A 10,717-nucleotide genomic window follows, 5' to 3' on the forward strand; every position below is an offset into this window, starting at 1 on the left:
TAATTATGCTTGACTTTCCATAACTTAACAATTTTTTTGATATTTTTAATGGGAGTTGCAATATATATAATGCTTCTTCACTCGTTTAAAAATCATGGTCACCCTGGTTAGTATTTTTTTTTAAACAAAAAAAGCATGATTTGACTGCAAAATTGGGACTTTAACGATGTACTTCCGTGTGTGTAATATTTTCTCCACTGGAGAGAACTACCAAATCAGACGAGCGTGTGGCGGATGAACAGATTACCACAAAGGAAGTTTCAAGTGGTGTTTTAAGTACCCCAAACAAAGAAAAGTGAGAGGTTAACTGTGGGTAATCGGATTATATGTTCGAGCGATCTCCTCTTTTCTCATCTTCTCTGGTCTCATTCAACCACGAACGTGATAAATGTACAAATTATACGAAAGTTATACGTCAATGTCGTAGGCCTATAATAAAATAGGATTCTGCACTGTGGAGAGGTTGCGTTAATTCCTTGCAGTACATGATGCAGTCATGTCTACAGTAGAATTCACCACGAACTTTGCAGGACTTAAACCACATTAAAAGCTATTAAACCAAATTAACACTCATTGAAAACAGCTCAACTGATTAAATCAGATCTTCTCTGGTTGTGCACATGTGTCTGTTTTATATGTGCGGTATCGCAATGAGCTGGTATTATGGCTTCAGTTGGGTAACCGATTATAAAGGAAACGCAAGGAAACAATGGTATGTGGATCTTTGTTCACGAAATGAGACAATGGTCTGCTTTTTGTTAACCATCATTCTTGAAAATGAGCAACATAATGATTGTTGACTTAACACGGTTTGGAAATAATTTCTTCATATTTTTTTTTTTTTTCTCTCGTTTACATATCCTTCCTAAAACACCAAAGTACGCATATTTCCAAACATCTAAATTAGCTAAAAATTTAGGACATGTTACAAAACTATATTTTCTAGAATTTTAGAAGAGTACTTTTAATATTGGCCGGTTATTTTTCACACAGCGACGTTAACTAGGCAATGTACTATTACCTATAACATACACTAAAACACCAAAGTACGAATATTTCCAGCTATTTCCAAACATCTAAATTAGCTAAAAATTTAGGACATGTTACAAAACTATATTTTCTAGAATTTTAGAAGAGTACTTTTAATATTGGCTGGTTATTTTTCACACAGTGACGTTAACTAGGCAAATCCCCATACTTCTAACGCACGCTATTTGTAGAGGTCACGCGTCAATGGTAAGAGCACTGTGTATTGTGTATAGGAAAACGGACAGTAACTGCAGTATGAGTCAGTAGTACAGTAGTGCATGTGTAAGTTGTATGGGTATTTTTCCATGAAACCTACAAATTTTAGTTCTGTATGTTGGGAAAACATGTATATCTTCAATACGAATGGTCAAAATTTTCAAACGATGGACGGCTTTTCCTACCAGCTACATACAATGTAAGCATATAGGCCTACATATCATTAGATTTATAAAGTTTACTTCGAGGACTGTCAAATATCAAAAATATCAATTTTTAATCAATTGCCATAAAATTTGTATTGATATCAGAAGGATATTCCTAATATTCAGAATGCAATTTGATGTGTCTGATATGCTCTCACGTGACCCACAAATAGTACCGTGCAAACGTTGCTATCCGCTCCCTTAATATCATAATTAGGCCTATAAATAACATTGTCGTATATAGGGGTATAAAAAAACCCTTAAAGGGAATGGCTCTTGTTCCCTAATCCCTGTAGAATTTTGACTGTTTAATATAATTTTATCGATATATGGCACTATATGTCGGTGTCTGGAGTCAATTGTTTCGAACAAATTTGATAGGACCCCCAGTATTGAAATTTTTTGTGACCCTTCCCGCACTCAATAGACACAAACAAATGATGATCATTCTAAAAAGGTCAAGAAATATGTCATATTTTGTGCCAATTGTGTGCCCCCAGTTTTTTGGAATGAACACGTCGTGACCAGTGGTGTAGCTGGGATTTTTTCCAGGGGGGGGGGGACCAAATCCACCAAACAAAAATGGGGGTATAGGTGCGGGTGGTGCCAGTGGCGTAGCGTGGGTCATCCGATTGGGGGGGCACTCTCTCTCCTTTTTCCTCTAGGGGCGGGGCCCAAATAGCGCTAGGGGACAGGGGCCCAAATAGGCAATTTTTGCCAGGGGGCAATTTCCCCTGCCCCCCCCCTGGCAGCTACGCCACTGGTCGTGACGTTATTAGGCCTATCGTAAATTTTGGAAAATAGTCACAAGCCCATTATAACTAGAGCGTTTACCGCACCAAAGCTGAACCATGGCTTCGGCAGTATATTGTGGTATACCATTGTCACCCGGGGGTTCATAGTTCATACCTTCTTGTGATATGTGAAAAGGACCCAAAATAGGAATATTGATCTAAGTCTTATAAGGAGGAGTGTCACCCCCGGTGGGAAATGATTTTAATTATATATTATTCTGTACCTTTTTTCTCTTTGATTTTACAAATTGATTTTTACTCAGGGGATCATACTTTCTTGGCAGTTCAAGATATGAAAATGGCCCACAATTATGAATATTGATCCAGGTCATTTGAGGAGTGTCACCCCCGATTATTTTAATTATATTCTTTACTTTTTTGTCTTTCATTTGACAACACTCAGGGGGTCACACCTTCTTGGCATTTCAAGATATGAAAAGGACCCTAAATAGGAATATTGACCTGGGTCTGATGAGGAGTTTGACCCCCGGTGGTGAAATTATTTTTATAATATTCTTTACTTTGTTCTCTTTCATTTGACACCACTCGGGGGGTATATACCTTCTTGACATTTTGAGATATAAAAAGAACCCATATAAATATTGACCCAGGGCTACTGCCACCCCAATATATTCTTGATTTTTTTCTCTTTCATTTGACACCACTCGCGGGGTCATAGCTTAGTGGCATTTTGAGAGATGCCCATTTTAGACCAAAAGGTTAGTCAGTCTGTAAGGAAGTAAGGAAGTAAGTTAAAGTAATATACACGATACCATTTCATGGTTCAGCAAAAATGACAGCCTTCCCATGTTCTGCACTATTTACGATGTAGAATAACAGTGTCGTATAGCGTGAAAAATAATCACACTGTGCTCTTGCCAGGTAGTTTTGGTCTAATCGCCGTTGAACGCAATAGATGTTAAATTCATACGCAATTGTATGTGAGTGTCGTATAAATTAAGATTATAGCGTTGTCAGTGTGCCTTGGGCCATTTTTGAGTGCCAATTCGTCTCTTTCCACAACGAACCTAATGAATGTACAAATCATACGTAAATTATACGTCGAAGTCGTATAAGATATATAAGATACTGTGCTGTGGTGATGGTACATAGTACGGTGTCTGATCTCCGCCAAACTCCCCCTTTTATAATTCATATCCCCAAATTTTTAGTTTTCCCCTTTTGCGAAATGCTTTCCCCTTTTCAAATATTTCCCCCTTTTAACTTTCCCCGTTTTCAAATAGTTTCCCCCTTTTCGACTTTCCCCCCTTTTCAAATAGTTTCCCCTTTCGACTTACCCCCTTTTCAAATAGTTTACCCTTTTCGACTTTCCCCTTTTCAAATAGTTTCCCCTTTTTAACTTTCCCCGTTTTCAAATAGTTTCCCCCTTTTCGACTTTCCCCCTTTTCAAATAGTTTCCCCCTTTTCGACTTTCCCCCTTTTCAAATAGTTTCCCCTTTTCCCCCTTTTCGACTTTCCCCCTTTTCAAATAGTTTCCCCTTTTTAACTTTCCCCGTTTTCAAATAGTTTCCCCTTTTCGACTTTCCCCCTTTTCAAATAGTTTCCCCTTTCGACTTACCCCTTTTCAAATAGTTTCCCCTTTTCGACTTTCCCCTTTTCAAATAGTTTCCCCCCTTTTCGACTTTCCCCTTTTCATATAGTTTCCCCCTTTTCGAATCACCCCTTTTCAAATAGTTTCCCCTTTTTAATTTCCCCTTTTCAAATAGTTTCCCCGTTTTCGAATTACCCCTTTACAAATAATACCCTTTTTATTTTCACCCATTTTGTAAATAGTTCCCCCTTTTACAAATAATCCCTTTAACTTTCCTCCTGCTTTTCACAAATAGGTTCCCATTTTAAATAGTTTCTCCCTTTTTAAAATAATACTCCCTTTTTTGTTTTAATACTCCCTTTTGTTTTTAATACTCCCTTTTTGTTTGGGTACTCCCCGTTTTCCGTGCGTAGGCTTTACCAGTAAGCCTGGACCCTGGAGAGTACCGTGCACTCACTAGAAGCTACTAGAGCTCATTCCGCTACATCCATTATTGGAAAGGCGTTCTACATGAATTTGGATACCAACGTAGGTAGATTCAGGGTAGATTTATAGCCTGTTGTGCAAGCGCCCGCTAAATTCAATGGGTTAGGGATCCGTCAACTTTTATGTACGTTTATAGAGGGGCTGTACAAAGAGCAAATCCGATATGATTGATAAACCAAATGATGTTCAGAATGTTAAACGGGTGAAATGGCATGCATAAATATTTATGCTGGTCAAATTCATAGCAATGATGTTTGAAAGTATGTGAAGAACTTGTCTATAAACAGGGATATGTCAGAGACAACAAACAACTGGCTGCCATTGTTACAGAAGCCTAGATAGGCCTAATAAGAATTGTTTGTGCTATATATTCAAAAGTGGTTTTTTTTAAAGTTAGCACCAAAGTTTAAAACAAGCGGTCTTAACAGTGAAATGACAATAAAAGCATACATTTATAAAACGGGCCTGGACAAAATGGGCATTGCATATTTATGACAAGTGTGGCTGTGTGATTTTATGCAACTTTATTTTTAAGCCAGTTCCGAGTAATTTTCGCTATTCTTTGTTTGTCAACAATCCCGTTAACAATAAAAATGTGCTTTCTAATCAAAGGCTCTATTGCATATATTCAATTGACCAGACAAATGAACCAGGGACTTCGGTCAGTGGTGCACGCCTCAAAAATCCAAAAAGAATTAGTAGGCCCTATATGTTAGATGAAGAATTAAGTAGCAATTAAGCCTAGTCTTTTTTAAAAGTCGAGACAAGTCCAAAATAATAACGATTAGGGGAAAGTGGGGTAATGCCGGACTGTGGGGAATCCCGGACACGTCGATTGCAGCTAAACGGAGAAGGGTGGTACTATTATACTACCTTAGGGTATTAGCTACCTCAAGGTGTACCTCACGTGTACCACTACCAGCGCTTTGGGTCTCGCCTTTCTTTGTGAAAATTACGAAAAAACTGAAATTGTCATTTTTGACTTTTTATCTGAAAAGTGATTTATTAGCTGGGTGACAGTTAATGCGACAAGGGACACAGATAAAGTATGGATGAAAATTATGTTTGATACTTGATTGTTAGCTGGATGTATGAATTTTGGTATCTTAAAAATGGATAAGTAGAACAAGCACTGAAAAAATAAATCGGGACCGTGAGGGGTAATCCCGGACACACATGCGTCTGTATACAGATGGGGTAATGCCGGACACTTATTATTTCGAAAATATAGACAACAACAACAGCCTCCATAGTTGTATGCTTGAAGTAACAGAAGTACCTAATACATTCAGGGGATTATCATCCTACTCCACTTTCCCTCTTAGCAACAATCATGTTTCCGGGATTACCCCGTGTCCGGCATTACCCCAGCATTTTTTTCCATTTTGTTTTTTAATTATAACTTATTAACTAGAGATATTGAGTTATTAAAAACTGGTTGCTAGTTAGAACATTACTCCTACTTTGTATTGATATGATTTTCACTGATGAACTTTATTTAATCTTGAACCTGTGTAGCCTTAACGAAAGGTGCCCGGGATTACCCCACTTTCCCCTAATAAGGCAATCTAATTGATTCGAATTCCAATCTCCTGGCCTTTTCCTGGGTCTATATTTAGTTGCATGATATAATTCAGATTATGATTTTTCTTAAATGTAGATCTACCGTAAAACCCCGTCTACAAGGATATACCTAAGAAACGCCCTCAATAAAATTGGTTGCTTGTTGTATTTGGAGTTTGAGCAAATATATACTGGCACTGGGTGGCTATGCATTCCATCTAAGTATGTTGTAACACCAATCAATTGTATTGACATAATAACGACTGTTTCGTATATCAGGATCGTATAGCTCAATTGATAGAGCGTCAGACTTTGGAACTGAAGACATGCTGAAGAGAGCATGGTCCGGGCACCGGTTCCGTTTTTCTGCCGAAAGCAGTATGTATTCGAATTGGAACATGAAACACGACTATTGGGCGAAATAATGGCCGGATTGCCATGACAAATCATTCTGTCAAGTACATTTGGGCTACGTTTTCCATGTTGCCACGAAGTTCTTACAGTACAAAATGCTCAATGAGTCTGCATTTCGGGCTAATGAATTATGCATTAGAAAAAAAAAATGACAGGGACGGTCATAAATTCTTTATACGGGGTTGTAGTAAAATGTTTGCCTTGAAGAGTGATTATAAAAATGTTTGACTTGATTCTGGACTTTGAAAAGAATATAAAGCTTTGAATGTGTAAAGTTTTTATTGTTTTAAAGAAGTTAATCTGAAATAAGGTATCTGTGAAGGATTTTAGGGATATTTAAAGGGCCTGCACCCCCCGTCTTACAAAAATGTCGAATTTTTTGTGAACGGTAGCTAAATAGTTCAGCCTGAGAAGAATATTTAGGGGAGATCGGGGCAAAGTGGAACACGGGGCAAAGCGGAATCATCAGTCGGCTGCGGAGCAGGTGACTACAAGCTCCTATCTTTGGCTGCATCCTTTTTTGTACTTTGTGTACTTAACCCTCTATCTTTTTAACCAAATATCCCACAGAGTCGTGCGATATGTCAAACTTTTCCTCTGGTCATAAAGAACAAAAAGTCAGTGGTCACATCTCTGTAGGATCATTGGTTGATGAGATATAGTCACTTTTTTCTACTTTGTGCATTTAACCCTCTATCTTGTTAACCAAATATACCACAGAGTCGTGCGATATGTCATACTTTTCCTCTGGTCATAAGGAACAAAAAAGTCAGTGGTCGCATATCTGTAGGATCATTGGTTAACGAGATATAGTCACTTTTTCTACTTTGTGCATTTAACCCTCTATCTTTTTAACCAAATATACCACAGAGTCGTGCGATATGTCAAACTTTTCCTCTGGTCATAAGGAACAAAAAAGTCAGTGGTCGCATTTCTGTAGGATCATTGGTTTATGAGATATAGTCACTTTTTTCTACTTTGTGCATTTAGCCCTCTATCTTTTTAACCAAATATACCACAGAGTCGTGCGATATGTCATACTTTTCCTCTGTACATATGGAACAAAAAAGTCAGTGGTCGCATATCTGTAGGATCATTGGTTAACGAGATATAGTCACTTTTCTACTTTGTGCATTTAACCCTCTATCTTTTTAACCAAATATACCACAGAGTCGTGCGATATGTCAAACTTTTCCTCTGGTCATAAGGAACAAAAAAGTCAGTGGTCGCATTTCTGTAGGATCATTGGTTTATGAGATATAGTCACTTTTTTCTACTTTGTGCATTTAGCCCTCTATCTTTTTAACCAAATATACCACAGAGTCGTGCGATATGTCATACTTTTCCACTGGTCATAAGGAACAAAAAGTCAGTGGTTGCATATCTGTAGGATCATTGGTTGATGAGATATAGTCACTTTTTTTCTACTTTGTGCATTTAACCCTCTATCTTTTTAACCAAATATACCACAGAGTAGTGCGATATGTCAAACTTTTCCTCTGGTCATAAGGAACAAAAAGTCAGTGGTCGCATTTCTGTAGGATCATTGGTTTATGAGATATAGTCACTTTTTTCTACTTTGTGCATTTAGCCCTCTATCTTTTTAACCAAATATACCACAGAGTCGTGCGATATGTCATATTTTTCCTCTGGTCATAAGGAACAAAAAAGTCAGTGGTCGCATATCTGTAGGATTATTGGTTAATGAGATATAGTCACTTTTTTCTACTTTGTGCATTTAACCCTCTATCTTGTTAACCAAATATACCACAGAGTTGTGCGATATGTCAAACTTTTCCTCTGGTCATAAGGAACAAAAAAAGCCAGTGGTCGCATATCTATAGGATCATTGTTAATGAGATATAGTTACTTTTTTGTACTTTGTGCACTTAACCCTCTATCCTTTTAACCAAATATCCCAGAGTCGTGCGATATGTCAAACTTTACCTCTGGTACGTGAAGACGGCCCGATTGGCGCGAGGTTCATATTGGTGCGTATGCACCAAATATGTATCTTGTAAACCTTAAATTTTGCCTTGCCTTCCTTCGTAATCCTGATTGGGCCACAAACAAAAATGTGTTCCACTTTGCTCCGGTCTCCCCTATACTAGGTATATTCGTCTCGGGCTGTCTCCGGTTTTAAAGCATCGCTCGATGGGTTAAGCTTTACTGATTTTCTTTATTTTAATACTAGTATATTGTAAAAAACCAAGTAGCTGTGGTGTTAGCTCAATATGCTAGGAAAATATTATAACCGATGACTTCATGTTCACTTTGGCTAAATCAGCTGTATTTTTGCTGATAAGGGTGCATAAATTAGCATTCGACATGTTGGAGAAATTCGCGTCAACTGTTTCACTATTGAAGTAGTAGCACTGACAACGTTCTTCTTCTTCTTCTACCGGTGAGTACATTCCTCTCTTCGAGAGTCTCGCCGTACACACGACGAAATGATTGCAAATTTACACATTTGTAATCATTTTGACCACAAAATATGATGTGAAAATACCGGGAAAATACAGGTACCCCGGGTAGGCCTAAGCAATGAGAACAAGTCCTCAAACATTTGAAATTTGTAGCGTTACTATAGGTATGCCAGGCAAACCTTAGTTAACACATTTGCTAGTCAGCCAAATTCGCCTAGAACACATACATATATTTACATAGAAATATAAAAGAACTGGCCGGTCAAGGAAACCTACATAAATATGTTGTCTATACTTCACTTAACCCAAATATATGATTTTTTATGGTGATAAATCACTCGCACATGGAATTTTAGAGGGATTTTGATAGCAGTTCCATTAAAAAAGCTGCTATCAACATGAGGTCTAAGATCTAGAAACACCACCGAAATGCTTTTTGGGGGAATTTTGCTAGATGAATCTTTTTTGATGAAAGTCAATCTTTGACAAGATGTAACTTTACTATGGAAAGTGCTATGAAAAAAAGGTTTTCAGTTTTGGCTTTCTTTACTCAAGGGCTTTAATTTGATATATAAAATGATGCAGTTTGATGGCAAATTTGAATTCACCTGGCATACCTACTTACTACAACCTGAGGCTGAGACTTTTGAATGAACGCAGGTTTCAACAGCTGCACTCGATCCAACCGCGATCGTATATCGCGTATTTCAAACTACAACGCGAACGCACGACCTTGATACAATGCTAACCAATCACGAGTGCATTCCCAGACAAACGAGCACCTAGACCAGTGACTTTGACTCGCGTAGTGAAGCGGACACTGCTTAGCAACGACTTTGACACGGACGCATACCTGGGCGCAAGCAAGCAGATATGTTCGCGTCTGAACATGTTGTATTTGATGCGAGCGATAATGGCGCTGGAATCACACAAACCAGCGCGCCTTTCTCTCCAGTCGCGTGTACAGAACATGTTGCATTTGACACGAGTGATAATGGCGCAGCAATCACGCAAAGCGAGTCTTTCTCTCCAGATATGAACGCTTTTTTTCTCCGCGTCCGACCAACCGACCAAAATCACCTTGGATACGTGGCTTCACCTACTGCCCTGGTTAGGGATGGGCACTCATAGGTCTAGGTGGTATGTCTATGAGGGCGTTGGCATGGTTGGATTCACTTCCGCGATACTCACACACAATCGCACACGCTGGCGTATATCGCGCAGTGTACGCAAAAATTCGTCACGCTATTGAAAGTTCATTCAATTGGAATTCCCTCAGCCGAATTCCTACTGAAGACATAAATCATCTACACATGTCAGATGTATATATTGTATTAGCAAATATCCACAAAAGCATTCATTATAAATTTATTTTGATGATTTAATATTTTATGCCATATATTATATCCTTAAAACTAACCGGTGGATTTGCGAACAATTTGTCGACATAAATGACGTTATTTTTAGTAATATGCAGACGAATGGCCAAATTACCTGTTGTGATAAATTTATCTGTACAAATTGTCGCACTCTGAGTGACATATGGTACGGTATATTTGCAACCCTGCTGTGGATATGTGAACAATTTGTCGACATAAATGACGCTTGCGGAGAAATTATTAGAAAAAAAAGGGTTTTTTTGCCTAGGCCTGTCCTAGGCCTATGCTAGGTATGATCATCAAATTTCGAAGTAGCCTTTTTAGTACTTTTTTTGGTCCTGGTGACAACCCTGCAAGTAGGATATTCCACATTGAAATTGTTTTGTTTAGAAAGGTGATTATTTAACTTGGGCAAATGTATTTTTCCCAATTCTGTGATCATCATTGATGGTACCTTACAATGAATACCTGTACAAAAAAGCAAGTACCCATTATGCAACATTTTTCAGCACAGCATTCAATTTTACAGAAAAGAGATTTTATTTGAAAAAATCTTACTATCACTTCTGCTGTATAAAGGTGTACCAATTGACACTTTTTGACTTTCAACCTTAAGTTTCTGGTGTCCAAATTTCAATTTTTTGTATTTCCT

This window comes from Amphiura filiformis, chromosome 19 (assembly GCF_039555335.1).
Source record: "Amphiura filiformis chromosome 19, Afil_fr2py, whole genome shotgun sequence".
In the NCBI taxonomy this organism is placed as follows: domain Eukaryota; kingdom Metazoa; phylum Echinodermata; class Ophiuroidea; order Amphilepidida; family Amphiuridae; genus Amphiura; species Amphiura filiformis.